We start from the raw sequence: 17,895 nt of genomic DNA on the forward strand, positions 1-17,895 counted from the left end.
AAATTCTGCACAAGGACATTACACCCACTGGCATGGAAAGTGGATTCGCTCTCCTTCAGCTGGAAAGGCCTGACAGCATATGCATTTCCACCTCTTCCCTTGATACACAAAGTATTGCTAAAAATCAAGGAAGAACGTCCAAGGATAATCCTGATAGCTCCAAACTGGCCAAGACAACACTGGTACCCACTGCTGAGGAGCATGTCTCAGAACAATATGTGGCCAATACCCTGATGCCTTTGATGCTAACTCAGAACAACTACAGCATCATACATCCAAACCTAAAAACGTTGCAACTGACTGCATGGAACATCACATAGCAACAACTAACCCAGAACTTTCCCAAAGAGTTAAAGACATTATTCTTGAAGCACGCAGACCTTCAACAAGAAGGAACTATGCTGGAAAATGGAAAAGGTTTGTCATTTGGAGTACTGAAAGAGGAAAAGATGTGTCAAACATAGATATGCCTAACATTCTAGAGTATCTGGCCGAACTTCTTTAGTCACGCTAGTCCTACTCCTCCATCAACATACATGCATCAGCTATTTCAGCAGAATACAGCTTTGATCCACCTGTTTTTCGCACCCTTTGCTCAGGCAGTTCCTCAGAGGAATCAAGAATGTAAAACCTCCAAGGAAACCACCTTTGCCAGCTTGGGACTTAAACTTTGTGCTAGAAAAGTTGACACTATCACCCTTTGAACCAGCAGCAACAGCAGACCTACAACACCTGTCATGGAAAACTGCTTTCCTACTGGCAATTACTTCAGCAAGGAGGGTTTCAGAACTACAGGCCTTAATGGCAGTGCAACCCTTCCTAATCTTCCACCAAGATAGAGTGTCCATGAGGACTAATCCTACATTTATGCCTAAGGTGGTATCCAGAGTGTCTTTAAACCAGGCAATCCACCTACCCACCTTCTTTCCCAACCCACAAAACAGAGGGAAAGAATACTGCATACCTTGGATGTACATAGACAGCTACGCTACTACTTGGACAGAACAAAAATAGCAGAAAGACTGACCAACTTTTGTAGCCTATGCAACAGGAAGGGAAGGAAAAGCTATTTCCAAACAGACAATCTCCAAATGGATAGGAAATTGCATACGATTCTGTTACTCCTTCCATGGAAAACCAATTCCACAGAATATAAGACCTCATTCTACAAGGGCAACAGCCACTACCACAGCCTTCTTATGAGGAGTGGCAACCAAAGACATTATTGAGGCGGCTACTTGGACCTCCGTGCATACATTTGCCAAGCATTATAACTTACCTCTATATTCCAGATCCCGAGCAGGGTTTGCCACTGCTGTACTGCAAGGGATCCTAAACACACCATAATCTAGTTTTATCCTCCTCCCCTAGTTGTCTATGGTATTCTACCCAGTTGTTATGACTGCAGATGCATCCATGAAGGACATAGTACAGTTTTGTACCTACCATAAATGTAGATGTCGAACTGGATAGCATCTGCAGTCAGGATTACCCTCCCTCCTTCCCTCTGTGGTACTCCTAGGTATTTTACCCTCCTAATAGCTAGCTGGTGGGGAGTCTTTAAGGTGTATTTGTTTGTATATATGTACATACATGCTTATTTTTGTGTTTACCTCTATCTTTTGGAAACATTGGCATCTATCCAAATTTTAGCCTCCAAGAGGGCTACTGGCATCTGGGGCAAGAAACACTGAGGAAAATGGCGTCGGCTGATGCCTTTATACCAGACCAACAGAGATGACGTCGGGTGAGGTGCGACATCAGCGAAGCGGACCGGACTTTGGAATCCGGCCGACTGCAGGGCTGCCTGACAACAGGACAACCCACTTGTTATGACTGCAGATGCTATCCAGTGCGGACATCTACATTTATGGTAGGTACAAAACTGTACTTTCGAAAACAATCCCAGGAGTCTCATCTGGCGATAAGGCCGATTCCCCTAGAGGCAGAGGGGAATAATAATACGCCGCCCAGAGGCAGAGGAGGTCCATAAAACCAGGGTAGCAGAGAGGTGTTCTCTGACAAACCCTTTCAGCACCCCTGAGGGGCTGCCCGGCTGTCCGCCTTCGGAGGCAGTCGGGGGAAGATTATCGCTGTACCCAGAAGCCTGGCTTTCCCTAACTCAAGACAAATGGGTACAGTCGATCATATCCGAGGGTTACAAAATTCCCTTTATTCATATTCCAACCCAACCAAAAGATCTCTTCCAGGCGTTCCACCGGTCTAAGGGAAAAAGCAGCATTAGAAGTGTCAAAGCTGCTGTCAAAGAGAGTCATCCAATCAGTCCCAGCAGACCAGCAAGGATCCGGAATCTACTCCAAATTCTTTTTGGTACCAAAAAAAACAGGGGACTGGAGACCCATTCTGGATCTCAGCCACTTAAACAAGTTTGTCAAAAAAACAAAATTCCGGATGGTCACGCTACAGTCCATCCTACCCTTCTTGGGTCAGGACAATTGGATGTGCTCGATAGATCTTCAGGATGCGTACTATCACATCAAAATGAACCGATGCTCCAGGAGATATCTCCGCTTCAGGCTGGGAGCCAATCACTACCAATTCAGGGCCCTGCCCTTTGGTCTCACTACAGCCCCCTGGGTGTTCACCAAATGCATGGCAGTGGTCACGGCTCACTTGAGGCGCCAGGGATTCCAGGTGTTTCCATATCTGGACGATTGGCTCCTTACTGCCACCACCAGACATCAGCTTCTCCTATCCAGGGATTTCACCATTCAAACCTGTCAAGCTCTAGGCATTTCAATAAATTTTGAAAAATCTGCCTTGTCGCCTTGTCGGTCTATTACTTTCATAGGCGCCAAATTAGATACACAGACCCTTTCAGCCACTCTCACAGAGCAGAGGGTTTTAGACATCCGAACCAAGTATCCCTTCTATCGCAATTGGTCAAAGTCAAAGCCAGACTGGTATTGAAGGTACTAGGACTCATGGCAGCAGCTATTCCCCTTCTCCCCTTAGCTCGCTTTTACATGAGGATCCTCCAATGGATGCTCTTTACCCAATGGTCCTTTCAACGACTCCCAATTTCCCACACCATACTGATAACTCAAGTATGCAAGAATCAACTGTCTTGGTGGGTCACGTCACCTCAACTTCTCCAAGGAAGACCCTTCACTCTCCCCCCTCCAGTTGCCACGTTGAGAACAGATGCCTCCCTGATCGGGTGGGGGGGCATTATCAGGGCAGGACAGTCCAGGGCACGTGGCAACCCTTCGAGTGCCACTTGCACATAAATGTCTTAGAGATGAGAGCAGTGCTTTTAGCGTTGCAAGCCTTTCATGACTCTCTTCCCAAAGGGACTATTGCAATTCAAACGGACAACATGTCCGTGGTGTGGTACATCAACAAACAAGGCGGAACCAGATCATACCCTTTATGTCGAGAAGCACTCAGACTTTGGCAATGGGCGATCTCTTCTCAGCGTTTTCTGATAGCGACGCATATTCCCGGGAAATCCAACGTCATTGCAGACAAGTTGAGCAGAGCAATTCTCATGCCGCACGAGTGGTCTCTAAAGAAATCAATTCTAGAAGAGGTATTTCTAAGATGGGGCCATCCTTGCTGCGATCTTTTTGCTACTCCCCAAAACAGCAAGTGTCAAGACTTCTTCACTCTCTTCCCATTACCAGGCCATCCCACCAGAGACGCTCTAGTCCACGATTGGCCCTGGGGACTTCTGTATGCCTTTCCCCCTTTCCACTGATACCTCAACTAATTCAGAAAGCCATCGCCTTGAGAGTGAATATGATCCTCATTGCCCCTTACTGGTCTCGACAGATATGGTTCCCCTTTCTTCATCGCTACCTTTTGGAGCAGCCTTGGCATCTGGACCCAGTACCAGATCTGATTACCCATCAGTCGGGTCAGCTGCACCAATCTCTGTCTTCCCTAAACCTCACAGCGTGGTTTCTCCAATTCCTACCTTAGCCAGGCTTCCCTTAATATCTCGCTCAGTCCGAGATATCTTGATAGCCTCTCATAAATCCTCTACCCGGAGGATTTATACTAGTAAATGGAAACGTTTTTCCCTTTGGGCATCATCGAAAAGCATTGATCCTTTTACTGCACCTATCCAGTCTATTTTAGACTTTCTAGCAAAACTTTTTCATTTAGGATCTTCTGCATCAACCATTAGAGTTCAGTTGGCTGCCATATCAAATTTTCATGTTGGTGTCCCAGAATCCAGCATCATGGCTCACAAACTCTGTAAAGCCTTCTTAAGAGGTGTATTTCTTCTCAAACCTCCAATCAAAGACCCTCCGCCTCAATGGGATTTAAACTTGGTTCTGGCATCTTTAATTCTTCCCCCCTTCGAACCAGCGGCTTCATGTTCTCTGAAATTGCTTTCTTGGAAGACACTTTTTCTGGTAGCTATAACTTCAGCGAAAAGAGTATCAGAACTCCATGCTCTATGCAGTCGCCCTCCTTACTTAGTTTTTCACAAAGACAGGGTATCTCTCCGGACTAATCCATCCTTTTTACCAAAAATTTCTTCTCAAATTAACCTAAACCAGATTATTGATCTCCCCGTTTTTTCCCTAACTATTCAAATAGGTCAGAGCAAAAGCTGCATTTTTTAGATGTTCATCGCCAACTGAGATATTACTTAGACAGAACTAAACAACTCAGGAAATCTGATCAATTGTTTCTGTCATATGCAGAAGGAAGATTGGGCCTTCCAGTCACTAAAGTATCTCTGTCTAGATGGCTCACATCTACAATTACTTTCATCTATGAGACCAGACATCAAAAATTACCCTCAAGACCTAGAGCTCATTCAACTAGGGCATTAGCTACATCCATAGCCTTTCAGGACAGGTTGTCAATAGACTCAATTTGTGCAGCAGCCGCCTGGGCTTCTCCTCATACATTCATTTCACATTACAAATTGGACATGGTTTCCAGAAGCCGTGCCAATTTTGGTTCCACTGTTCTCAAGAGTCTGTTCCGATAGGCCACCCGGGATAAGGTGCTAGGGACGCGGTCCCATCCAGCAAGAATGAAGGCGAGATTGACAACTTAACATTAAGAAGTTATGTACCTACCATAACGTTCCATGTTAGTTGTCTTCTTCTCGCCTTCTTTCTTGCGTCCCTCCCTCCTTCCCCCAAGCCTGGACAGACCAACCGGAATTCTTTTGTGTTTCTTCCTCTGAAAATTGTTACTCCATTCTTGGAGAATGGTATTGTTTGGTATAGCTACCAAACGAGATCTGAGTAGTTACCGCCTAGCATTGTGGGATATAGGGGAGCCTCGAGCCGGTGGAATTAGCTCTCGAGCTTTTAGTATTGGCCGAGTCGGAGCCAAGGATCGGCTCCGAACCCATCCAGCAAGAAAGAAGGCGAGAAGAAGACAACTAACATGGAACGTTATGGTAGGTACATAACTTCTTATTTTTTCTTATAGTTAGTCTTTTTCTATCATCCCTTACCTTTCTACTATTAGTATGTTTTCTATTACCATTGTTTGTATATTTTTCTCCCCTTTTTTCCTCTACATAATAATGTACCCTGTATTACTATTGTTGGTAATCACTATTCCCTTTTTCCTCTTTCCTATTTACTAAAGAAAAAAAAAATCTTCTTTTTCTTTTTGCCATTAGAATGGCTGAGAAGGTACCTTCGGGTTTTAAAGGTGTTCCACGTGTGGGCATAAGTTGCCTATTTGGACACCCACAGTCTCTGAGTCTATTGCTTAGGCCCACAACACCTTCAGGAAAACTGCACTATCTGTTGTAACTTTAATCCACAGGCATTGGTGGATAGAAAAAATAAATTAATATTAAAAGGTTTGTTGCCTTCTTCCTTCAGAGAGGTTATTACAGGTGCTAAATCCCCCAAGCAGAAGACTAAGGAATCCAAATCTCCTGCTCCTTCAACTTTCTCGGCTCCATCCTTTGAGCCATCTAGGAAAAGGTCCAAATCAGATTTAAGGAGGCCTCATACCTCTTTCTCCTTTAATCTGAAAAGAAAGATCATTGGATTAGACATCCTCGGATTTGACTAAAAAACTGTCATATCCAACTGTTAAGGCTCCTGTAGTTTTGCCTAGGACCCAATGTTCACCATCAGTCGATCTTGTGCCCTCTAGGCTGCCTTCCCCTTTCCTAGTAAAGCACCATGCAAAATCTCCTTCCCTGGCATCATCTTGTTCATCTAGGAGTTTGACTGAAGAGGATGTGGATCGGGTGATGAGGAAGTTACTCTCAGTGCAGATACAGATGGGTGTGCTATTGGTGCCTACCTGTTCGGGTCATGTAGCCCATCCAGCGACTACTCCATCCTACAGTTCTTCACTGATTCCCATGTTTGCTTCAGAGTCCCTAGATCCGGGTCTTCCAGGGCATCAGGCTCAGATCCAAGGATAACTTTTTTTGTCGGATTCAAAGCTGACTCTGAGTGCCCAAGCTCAACTTTTTCAGATCCAGAGGACTCTCAAAGACGGAGCCTCCCTGTCGGATCTGAGGTGTTGAAGTTGACTCCAAGGGTTTTGGAGCCATCTATGTGCCTTGGGGTTTCAGCACTGGATAGCTCAGCTCCGAATTCCTCTTTGGGGAGACTGCTTTCGGGATGAGAGGGGATAACAGTCCAGAAGCCTGCTTTTTCATCTCCGAGATCCTCTCTCTCTCCAGGGCAGTTGGGCTTTGAGGTTATGAAGAGGGTTGTCTCTGCTTTGACAGGGCTGGGGGATCCAACCCCCTCAGATTTCCAATCCACTTCCCAGATGTCTCTGCATTTAGAGTCTCATCATTTGATGCATCAAGGGCAGCCAGCCTGGGACCTCCAGACTACCTAGCAGGGTATTACAGTTTCTTCTGAAACCTCCCCAGAACACCCCATCGAGGATGTCCTTAGGAAGAGGAAGTGTAAGAGGAATCACTTAGATGTCCACAAGAGTCAATCACTGAGGATATGGACTTCAAAGAAGGTGAAGGGTCCTCATGATCACCTCCAGAAGACATCACATTTGGAAACATTCTTGAGATTCTGAAGCAGACAGGTGGTTGGACTCCCAGCAACGCTTCACCTGAGGAGACAGTATTTCTGGAAGTATTTGGTACTGACCCATCTACATCCTGGGTTCCTCTGCCTGCCGATGAGCTCATTGATTTGTCTCTCAGCAGGTGTGAAAGAAGCCTGACACAATACAACCAATACCCAGAATGCCAAATCGGATTCTGGCTCCACCAGTCAGGAAGGAATTTTGAGGTAAGGAAGTACCTGTAGATGCTATGGTGATGGCTGTGGCCACCAAGAAGGAACTTGCCAAACAGAGATCCTCTGTTCATCCCCCTAACAGGGGAGTCGAGGGCAATGGACAGGTTTTGGGAAGGGTGTCTATGCTTCAGCGATCTTTGCCTTTAGGTCGCTGAACTGTTTGGCATATTTTACTAGGTTACAAAGGGATTTGATCAAAGAACTTTCAACTTCCCTTTGAGGAACCATTTCTGCAGAGGCCCAATATCTGCAGATTCCCAGTTGGCCACCCTTTAATCTATTTCAAATTCATCCATGAGTCTCATTTTGTATGCAGTTAAAGGCACCTCAAGGGCAGCAGGTTCAGGCTTTTCCATCAAGAGGCATGCCTAGATGCGCTTATGAGAGGTTGTAGAGCCCTTCAAGTCCTTGTTTGTCAATGCTCTCTGTAACGACACTTCATTATTTGGCCCCAAAGAGAAGAATACATTTTCCAGGTGTGAGAAGGATGGAAAAACCCTCTCTGCAGTCTGTGTACATTTTTCAACCCCTCAAAAATCCCTTTTTGAGGAATCAATGAGGTGGTCAGAAGATGTGGTTCAGGAAGTCCCAGGGTCCTTTCCTGGCATATGTGGGGAAAGATCCCCTAGGGGCAGAGGGGGGGAACTCTAATGGTCAACGCCACCCCCGTAGCAGAGGAGGCCTGCAAAACACGGGTCTAGCAGTTCTTTTCCTGACAGACCCTACCAGTGCTCCTGAAAGGATGCCCAGTTGTCCACCTCTGCAAGCAATCGGAGAAGGTCAACTATCCATGCACCAGACAACCTGGCTAGACATAACAAGGGATGCTTGGGTGCAGAGGATCATTTCCAGAGGTTGTTTAATTCCCTTTTCTCTTGTACCTCCAATCCCCACAAAAGATTCCCGACATTCCAGCCACTCAGAGGAAAGAAGCAGCAATTCAAACACAAAGCCTGCTAGAAAAAAAAAGTCATGCAAGATGTTCTGTCAGACCAGATAGAATTCAGAACTTACTGAAGATTCTTTTTAGTGCCAAAGAAAACAGGGAACTGGAGACCAGTTCTGAATCTCAGCAACTTGAACAAGTCAATTCAACACACAAAGTTTTGAATGGTCATGGTTCAGTCCATTCTCTCTTTTCTGGGCAAAGATTATTGGCTGTGCTATTAGACCTTCAGGATGTGTACTATCACATAAAGATGAACAGGCAATCTAGAAGATATTTACACTTCCGGCTGGAAGCCAGTCACCACCAGTTTAGAGCTCTGCCCTTTGGCCTCACCACAGCCCACAGGGTGTTCACCAAATGTATGACAGTAGTAGCTGCTCACTTGAGGCTGCAGGGATTCTGGGTGTTTCCATATCTAGACGACTGGCTTATTACCTCCCCAGACAAGCATCTGTTAATAAGGGCAAAAAAAACAGGTACTCCAGATTTGCTCTCATCTGAGGATAACCATGAATTACAACAAAGTGTCACTTACAACCAACTCAAAATTTAGAATTCATAGGAGCAGTTTTCAACACAAAGTCAGTGATATCTTCTCTTCCTGTCTTAAGAGCACAGACAGACTACATGTCAGAAAAGTAATTCACAGTACCAAGATCTCAGCCTGCTTGGTCCTTCATGCTCTAGAATCTATGTTGGCGGCAATAACCTTAGTACCTCTAGCCAGATTCCACATGAGGATTCTTTAATGGATGTTAGCAACACAGTGGTTTATTCTTCACCAACGTATATTAGCACAAATAAGCATCACTCAGGCATGCAGGAGAGATCAGGTTCAATTAGATCAGGTTCTACAAAGCTGCCCATTCATTTTACCTCAGGCTAAGGCCATAGTCACCACGGATATGTCCCAGTTGGGGTGAGGGGGACACTTTCTGGGGAAAACAGTCCAAGGCACTTGGTCTCCCGAAGAGGCCAACTTGCATACATGACTTAGAGATGAGAGCAGTGCTCTTAGCATTGCAGGCCTTCCAGAATTCTCTCCCTTCAGGGACAGTTGCTATTCAGACAGACAGTATGTCAGTAGTTTGGTACATCAGCAAACAAGGAGGGACCAAGTCATACCCCTTGTGTCGAAATGCACTCAGAGTGTGGCAATGGGCAATCTCATCCAACTGCTTTCTCACAGCAATGTACATTCTGGGGAAGTCCAGTGTGATAGCAGGCAAACTGAGCCAGTGCATTCTTCTACCTCACGAGTGGCCTCTCAACAAAAAAGTGACACAAATGATCTTATTGTCAATGGGGGCCAGCCTTGCTGTGATTTTTTTTTGCTTCTCTCCTAAAGAACAAATGCAGTAGTTACTTTGCCCTAATCCCCAAGGGATGCTCTACTTCATGATTGGCCTCAATGGTCTGCTTTATGCCTACCCGCCAATTCCATTAATTCTGAAATTTCTACAGGAAACTGCCAGGTTGAAGAGCAAAGTCATCCTCATTGCACCTTACTAGCATCAACATGTTTGGTTTCCCTTCCTATGGCCTCATCTAATTTGCCAACCTTCGATTTTAGATCTGATTCCAGACCTCCTGTCTCACTCGACAGGCACGATTCACCAACACATCTCAAACCTCAAGCTTACGACCTGGTTTCTCCAATTCCATTAATAGCCATATCCTTTTATCTTTGCATAAACCCTCAATACGAAAACTTTATTCAAGTAAATGGAAAATATTTGTTTGGGCACAAAAAAAAGTATTTGGATCCATTTTCAGCTCCGATACATCGCATACTTGAACTTTTAGCTTTACTTTTTAAAGAAGGAGCTGGTTCCTCTACCATTAAGACTCATTTAGCAACAATATCTAATATATATTGGATTTGAAGGTTCTTCAGTAACATCTGCTAAATTGTACAGTCTTCTTGAGAGGCACTCTTCTTTTGAAACCTCTGTTTAAAGACCCTGCTCCACCATGGGACCTGAATTTGGTATTGCAGGCAATAATACATCCCCCCTTTGAACCAGCGGCTAAATGTGAACTTACAATGTTATGTAGTCCTATCTCACCTCCATTATTATGTGTGGGTTCGGAGCCGATCCTCGGTTCCGACTCAGCTGCTTTTAGAAAGCCTGAAAACTTCTGATTGGCTCGTGGCTAGGAGGTATCCCATAGTGCATGAGCACACTCCCCAGATCTCATTTGCCGCGTCTTCATACGGAAGCTTTCTTGGTTGGCCGTGGCTAAGCGATACCTTTTTTATTACTATTACTTTCTTTTCATTTATTGCTTATAGAGAGATTTCTATCATAGCTTATTACTGACAGTCATTTTTGTGACTTCCGATTTGTGACTTAAACCAGATTTGACTTTGTTATCATATATTGTATTTTCTGGGCCTATTGCTTGTTCTCGTGTGGTATCCCTTGAGTGTGTGTGTTTTTGTTTTTTGCTAGACCGGTTAAGTTAGTGGTTCTAGTTTCATCTCTGTTTTGTTCTTCACACTAGGTCCATTTAAGTTAGAGGACCTAGCTCTCCCCCCTTTTTTATTTTTATTTTTCTTAAAGTGTGATAGGGCTAGATCTGTTTAAGCTAGAGGATCTAGTTCCTCTCTTGTTGTGTGAGTGTATTGGCCTTCTTTTGCTGTCAATATGTCTAAGGAATCTAAGGAACACAAACCATCAGGCTTTAAGAAGTGCATTAAGTGTTCACAAAAAATGTCCATCACTGATGGACATAGCGTTTGTGTATATTGTGTACATCTGCAAGAAACCTGCTTTTTCTTCCATTCTTTTAGCCCTAGAGTGCTCCAGGAATGGAAGAATAAACTTATTTTAAAAGATCTGTTGAAACCTTCCTTTGAAGAAGACCTAGCCATTTCTTCTTCCTCTCCTAAGTCGCAGTCTTCTAGGAAGGATAAGGGCAAAACTTCAAAACGGCCTTCTCTGGCTCCAACTTCTGCCTCTGAACCACCACAGAAGTTACAAAAAGCTGAGTTGGTATCTTTCTCTTCGGCTCCACAGTCTTCAGGGCCAATTGAGATTTTGGACATAGACCCTGCAGTATCGGTAGCAAGTGTTTCAGTGCCGATCACTAGCAGCCCTGTTCGGAGCCAGTCAACAGATATTCCACCAGTCTCCCCTACCCTTAAATCGCCAATATTACAGAGAACAAGGTCACCCATGCCGTTCTCCAGATCCTCCAGGAGTCTATCTGAAGAAGACATCGAGAAAGTGGTGCTCAGACTCCTCAAGTTGTCGGCCTTGCCAAAATTTTTATTGTCTCCGACCCACTCGGTCTTGGAGCTAACTCCTTCTACCTATCCTGCTTTCATTCCTCCTCCAACCCAGATTGGGCCTTCGTAGCTGATATTGCCGATACTGACTACACTGGAGTCTTCGGTTCCAGCACCTCGTGTGGTTGTCTCAGAGCTGAGTTCAACTCCGATACTTTCAGCGCAATCTGAAGTGTCTAGGGTCCGAAGCTCCTCAGTCGGCCCCGATGGGGACACTTGGAACTGAACTTCTTCGGTGCCTAGTCTCCCTCTTGGTGCGTCGGCCCGAGTGAGCTCGGACCCTACATCGTTCTCGGAGCCGATCCTTCTGGAGCCATCAGCACCTCTGGTTTCTTCGGAACCGAGGCATCTTTCGGAGCTGGAGGAATCAGTCTTCGTGAAGGTGAGGAGAATGCTGGATAGCTCATCCGCCCCACATAGAAGTACCAATGCTATACTCCCTCAAACGCCGACTACAGTCTCAGCATCTTCTCTTTCCCCGGATGGCAGAGACCCACAGCCTCAGGACCCCCACTTGGGTGTCCCCCAATCTTCCGAGGCCTCTCCAGAGAACCCCGCTGAGGAACCCCCCTCGGAAGAGATCATGTAAGAGGAAGCATGTAGACTCCCCTGATGAGTCTCTCACAACTGACACTGACCTCAATGAGTCGGAGGGGTCCCCTAAGTCGTCCTCTAAAGATGTGTCCATTATAGACATCTTGGAGATCCTCAGGCAGAGAGGTGGCTGGCCCACTGTTACCCCATCTGATGAGGAGTCATTGTACCCGAAGGCTTTTGGGTCTCAACCCTCAGCTTCATGGGTGTCTCCCCCATTTGATGAGTTACTGGATCTTGTGAGTCAGAAAGCATGGCAGACTCCTGATGCTGTGGAACCGGTCCCCAGGAGGCTGAACAAGTTTCTTTCCGCCCCTAAAAACAAAGAATTTTTATCCAAGGGATTACCTGTAGATGCCATGGTGGTGGCGGTGGCCACTAAGAAGGAGCTAGCAGAGACTTCTTCTTCTATCCATCCGCCCAATAAGGAATCCTGAATGATGGATAGATACAGGAAGCGTATCTTCTCTTCAGCGGCTTTTATACTCCGATTGCTGAATTATCTATCACACTTCACGAGACTTCAGAGAGATCTCCTGAAGGAGTTAGGAGATACTCTTCAAGGTACCTCTACTGAAGGAGTCCCATCTACCGTATCTACTCAGTTGGCTACCTTAACATCCATGAGGCTGATCTTATATGCAGCTGATGGTGCGGGTATGGCGGCGAGTTCAGGAGTCTCCTTAAGGAGACACTCCTGGATGCGTCTGTGCAATTTTGCTGAACTTTTCAAGTCTACATTCACCAATGCTCCTGTTGACAGATCCTCTCTTTTTGGACCCAAGATGTAAGATACCCTCACCAGGTGTGAACAGAAAGGAAAGACTCCCTCTGCCTTGGGAGTCCGTTTTACCATCCCTTCTAGACCCTACCCTAAAGGTCAGAAGAGTGGTAAAATGTGGTTCAAGAAATCACAGAGATCTCTCCAGGATACACAGGGTGATTCCTCCTTCAGAGGCAGGGGAGGAGGAACAAATGGTAGACATCGCCCTAGAGGCAGAGGAGGTCCACAAAATCAGGGCGGTCGCGATTCCTTTCATGACCATCCCTATCAGCATTGCTTATGTGGAACCCGACTGTGCGTCTCTGGAGCTGGTCGGTGGTCACCTGTCTTTGTACCCAGAAGCCTGGCTAAATATCACCTGAGACAAGTGGGTAAAAGACATTATCACCAGAGGTTACTCTATACCCTTTTCCCTTCCACCACACCCTCCCAAAAGGATCCCACCCAATCACAGGGATCAAGCAGCTACAGAGATAGAAAAGCTGCTGTTAAAAAGAGTCATCCAAAAGGTCCCGGCAGACCAGACAGGATTTAGGACATACTCCAGATTATTTTTAGTTCCAAAAAGAACAGGAGACTGGAGACCCATTTTAGACCTCAGCAGGTTAAACGAGTATGTAAAGAAGTCCAAGTTCCGAATGGTCACTCTACAATCCATACTCCCTCTGTTAGGGAAAGAATATTGGATGTGCTCAATAGATCTCCAAGATGCCTACTACCACATCAAGATGGACATAGCATCAAGGAGTTTTCTACGCTTCCAGCTGAGAGCCAATCATTACCAGTTTTGGGCGCTGCCTTTTGGTCTCACCACAGCCCCCGGGTGTTCACCAAATGCATGGCAGTAGTGACAGCCCATCTGAGGCATCAGGTAATCCAAGTTTTTCCATACCTGGGCAATTGGCTCCTGACCTCCACCACCAGGCATCTTCTAGTTCAATCCAGAGACTCCACAATCAAGCTCTGTTCCCAGTTGGGAGTCTCTATAAATTGTGAAAAATCCTTAACTTTGCCCGCTTAATCTATAACCTTTATAGGAGCAAACATAGACGCGGTCTCTATGATAGTCAGACTACCAACAGACAGAATACAAAATCTTTCACAGCAGATTTACAGGATACTTCCCCTTCGAAGAGTCAAAGCGAAGGTGGTGTTACAACTTCTTGGAACAATGGCGTTGACTATAACATTGGTACCATTAGCAAGACTACATATGAGAATACTCCAATGGCTCCTGTCATCCCAGTGGTCTTTTCAGCAGTTTCCCCTGCATCACCAGATACTAATCCCAGATTCTTGCAAAAAGGATCTCCATTGGTGGATTCAGCCAGGTCACCTTACCACAGGGACTCCATTTGTACCGCACCAACCCATTGCCACTGTGACCACGGATGCCTCTCAGATAGGGGGGGGGGGGGGCATTATCTAGGCAGGACTGTCCAAGGCACATGGCAATATCACGATACCCATCTGCATATCAATGTCCTAGAGATGAGAGCAGTGCTTCTAGCATTGCAAGCACTTCACGACTTTCTCCCTCTAGGGATGATAGCTATCCAGACAGACAACATGTTGGTGGTATGGTATCTAAACAAGCAAGGAGGAACCAGATCTTACCCCTTATGTCGAGAGGCCGTGCGAGTTTGGAACCGGGCAATTTTTTCCCAACGCTTTCTCATTGCAACGCACATCCCGGGACATCCAACGTGATAGCAGACAAGCTAAGCAGGGCAATTTTGTTACCTCACGAATGGTCTTTGAACCAGAAAGTAGCCTGTCAGATCTTCCACAAATGGGGACAACCCTGCTGCGATCTCTTTGCCAGCCCCATCAACGCCAAATGCAGCACCTTTTTCTCCTTCATTCCCCCTCCGGGAGTGTCTCCGAGAGATGCACTCGTCCACGATTGGCCCCCTGGACTTCTTTATGCATTTCTTCCTTTTCCACTCATTCCCAAGGTTATACAGAAAGCAATGTTGTTGGGAAGCAAGGAGATCCTCATCACTCCTTACTGGCCTCGTCAGATTTGGTTCCCTTTCCTTGGGCCTCACCTGTTAGGCTATCCATGGACTCTGGACCCAGTATCAGACGTCTTCACACATATTTCAGGTTCTCTTCATCCCTGTCTCTACACTCTCAAACTGACAACATGGCTGCTCCAGTTCCATCATTAGTCAGGCTTCACGATCTGTCTCCAGCTGTAACCCATATCATTACCTCTTCTCATAAGCCCTCAACTAGAAAATTGTATAACAGTAAATGGAAGAGATTTTCTATATGGGCAGATAACAGAAAGGTTAGTCCATGTACAGCTCCCATTCCTATTGTCTTAGAGTTCCTATCAGAACTTTTTCACCAGGGAACAGCAGCTGCTACACTCAGAGTTCAGCTAGCAGCAATATCTAATTTTCATGTGGGAATTAATGATTCTAACCTTATGTCCCACAAACTTTGCAAGACCTTTCCTCAAAGGTTCTATGATGTTAAGACCTCCCGTTCAAGATCCCATTCCTCCCTGGGATCTAAATCTAGTCCTTTCTAAACTTACTTTGCCACCTTTTGAACCAGCCCATAGCTGTCAATTAAAATTCCTGTCATGGAAGACTCTTTTTCTGGTGGTGATAACTTCAGCCAGACGAGTTTCCGAACTGCAAGCCCTGTCAGTTAAACCTCCATACTTAATTTTTCACAAAGATGGGGTCTCTCTCTGGACGAATCCTTCCTTTATCCCCAAGATCTGCTCCCATTTTCACTTGAATCAAACTATCGAATTGCCAGTATTCTTCCCCAATCACACCAGTAAAGTAGAGTATACATTTCACCAACTGGATGTGCATAGGCAATTGCGTTTCTACATCCACAGAACTAAAGGATTTAGAAAATCAGACCAGCAGTTTGTTTCCTTTGCTGAAACAAGAATGGGTTTGCCAGTTTCTAAGGTCACACTATCAAACTGGATCTCTAACTGCATCTGTTTCATTTATACTTCTGAGGGAAGAGAGTTACCCCTTAAAGTCAAAGTGCATTCTACCAGATCATTTTCTACTTCTGCTGCCTTCCAAGCCAGGACTCCTATTGGTAATATATGTGCAGCAGCAACATGGACTACCCCTCATACCTTCATTTCCCATTATAAATTGGACCTAACTTCCAGGGGTAGGGCCTCATTTGTTTCCACGGTGCTCAGGAGTATTTTCCAGTGAGCCACCCATACAAGATGCTAGGGACGCTGTCCCACACGTAATAATGGAGGCGAGATAGGACTACATAACATAATGAAGTTATGTACTCACCATAACGTTCCATGTATGTAGTCCATCTCGCCGAACATTATTACGAACCCACCCACCAGCCCCCTTCCTGGAGGATCTGGAAACAGTTTGCTACGGTGGTTTATATCATAAAGGGCACTTTTATTAGGGTTTATTCTTCCAAACCTTTGTTCTCCTTTCTACTTTTTCTCCTTATATAGACTAGCAGCAAACAAGATCTGGGGAGTGTGCTCATGCACCATGGGATACCTCCTAGCCATGAGCCAATCAGAAGTTTTCAGACTTTCTAAAAGCGGCCGAGTCGGAGCCAAGGATCTGCTCCGAACCCACACGTAATAATGTTTGGCGAGATGGACTACATACATGGAACGTTATGGTGAGTACATAACTTCTTTTTTCATACCTGGAAAACTGTTTTTCTAGTATCCATTAACTCAGCTAGAAAAATGTTAGAAATTCAAGCCTTGTCTTCAAAACCTCCGTACTTGATTTTTCATAAGGACAGAGTTATGCTACAAACAGATGCTTCTTTCCTTCCTAAGTTGGTGTCCAGTATCAATCAGTCCATTAGTTTGCCAGTATTCTTTCCTAAATTCACAAGTAAGGGTGAATACATTTTGCGTTTATTGGATGTTCATAGACAATTATGTTTTTACTTGCATAGAAGAAAAGAAATCAGAAACAGACAAGTTGTTTGTTTCCTTTGCAGATTTGAAATTGGGTAAACCATTTGCAAAAATGACTTTAGCCAGATGGCTAACTGATTGTATTTCTTTTATCTACAACAAACTGGGTCTTACCTTACCAATACCTGTCAAAGCCCATTCAGCTAGATCCATGGCAACTCCTTCAGTCTTTCTGTCCAGAGCTTCCATGGATGACATATGTGCAGCAGCAACTTGGGCCAGTCCTCATAACTTTATTACTAATTACAAATTAAATCTGGCCTCTAGGGGTAGAACATCATTTGGTTCAACTGTGCTCAAGAATATTCTTCCTTAGAGTCCACTCATGATTCTAGGTAGTTGGGGCTTTGTCCCAACAGCTGAGGATAGAATGAAAATTGACAACATCAGATAAGGAAGTTATGTACTCACCATAATGTTCCATCTGTGTTGTCCATTTTCATTCTTACTCAACTTCTCACCCACCAACCTCCCTCCCTTTTGTCTACAAACTTCTATATGAATGAAATGTTATAAGGATACCACTGTCCTTTTGACTGAGCTCCTGACATGGTTTCATCTACAGGACATGTATATTTTTTATGTATTCTTTATGCATGTTAATGCATACTACTCATGGTAGAATCAGCAAACAAGATCTGACATGTTAGGGACTGGTGCATTATTGGTAAAGGAGAAGCTCGAGAGCTTTTTGGTTGCTACTAGCATTAATAACAGCCCAGTTAGATATGAGGATCAGGTCCGAACCCAACAGTTGGGGAAGAATGAAAATAGACAACACGGACAGAACTTTGGGTGAGTACGTAACTTCTTTTTTGGAAGTATAGGTACCATTTCATGCTATCTAATAAAACTGGAATATCTTTTAAATATAAATGTCCTTGTGTTATCATGTCTTCATATCTGCAGTGCTAAGCTGTGTGTTTGTTAATCAAAAGTAAACAACTTTTGATTGATGTATATGGGATACCTAACACATGAGTCCTTGGAATTTTGTGTCAGAACTACAGGACCTGCCTAAGAAACAGCCAGGGCTTAACTTTTTTTCTGGCGTTTTCATTATAAGAGATCTGCTGTTCA

The 17,895-nt window shown here is 44.9% G+C and overlaps 1 protein-coding gene across 1 annotated transcript in view; it reads left to right on the forward strand.

The window, feature by feature from the left end:
- HMCN1 (hemicentin 1) overlaps window positions 1-17,895 on the forward strand; it is a 5,606,893-nt gene that overhangs the window by 964,334 nt on the left and 4,624,664 nt on the right. The gene's annotated exons all lie outside the window — the stretch shown is intronic.

The sequence above is a fragment of the Protopterus annectens genome, chromosome 10.part0 (assembly GCF_019279795.1).
Source record: "Protopterus annectens isolate FY-2018-M chromosome 10.part0, PAN1.0, whole genome shotgun sequence".
In the NCBI taxonomy this organism is placed as follows: domain Eukaryota; kingdom Metazoa; phylum Chordata; order Ceratodontiformes; family Protopteridae; genus Protopterus; species Protopterus annectens.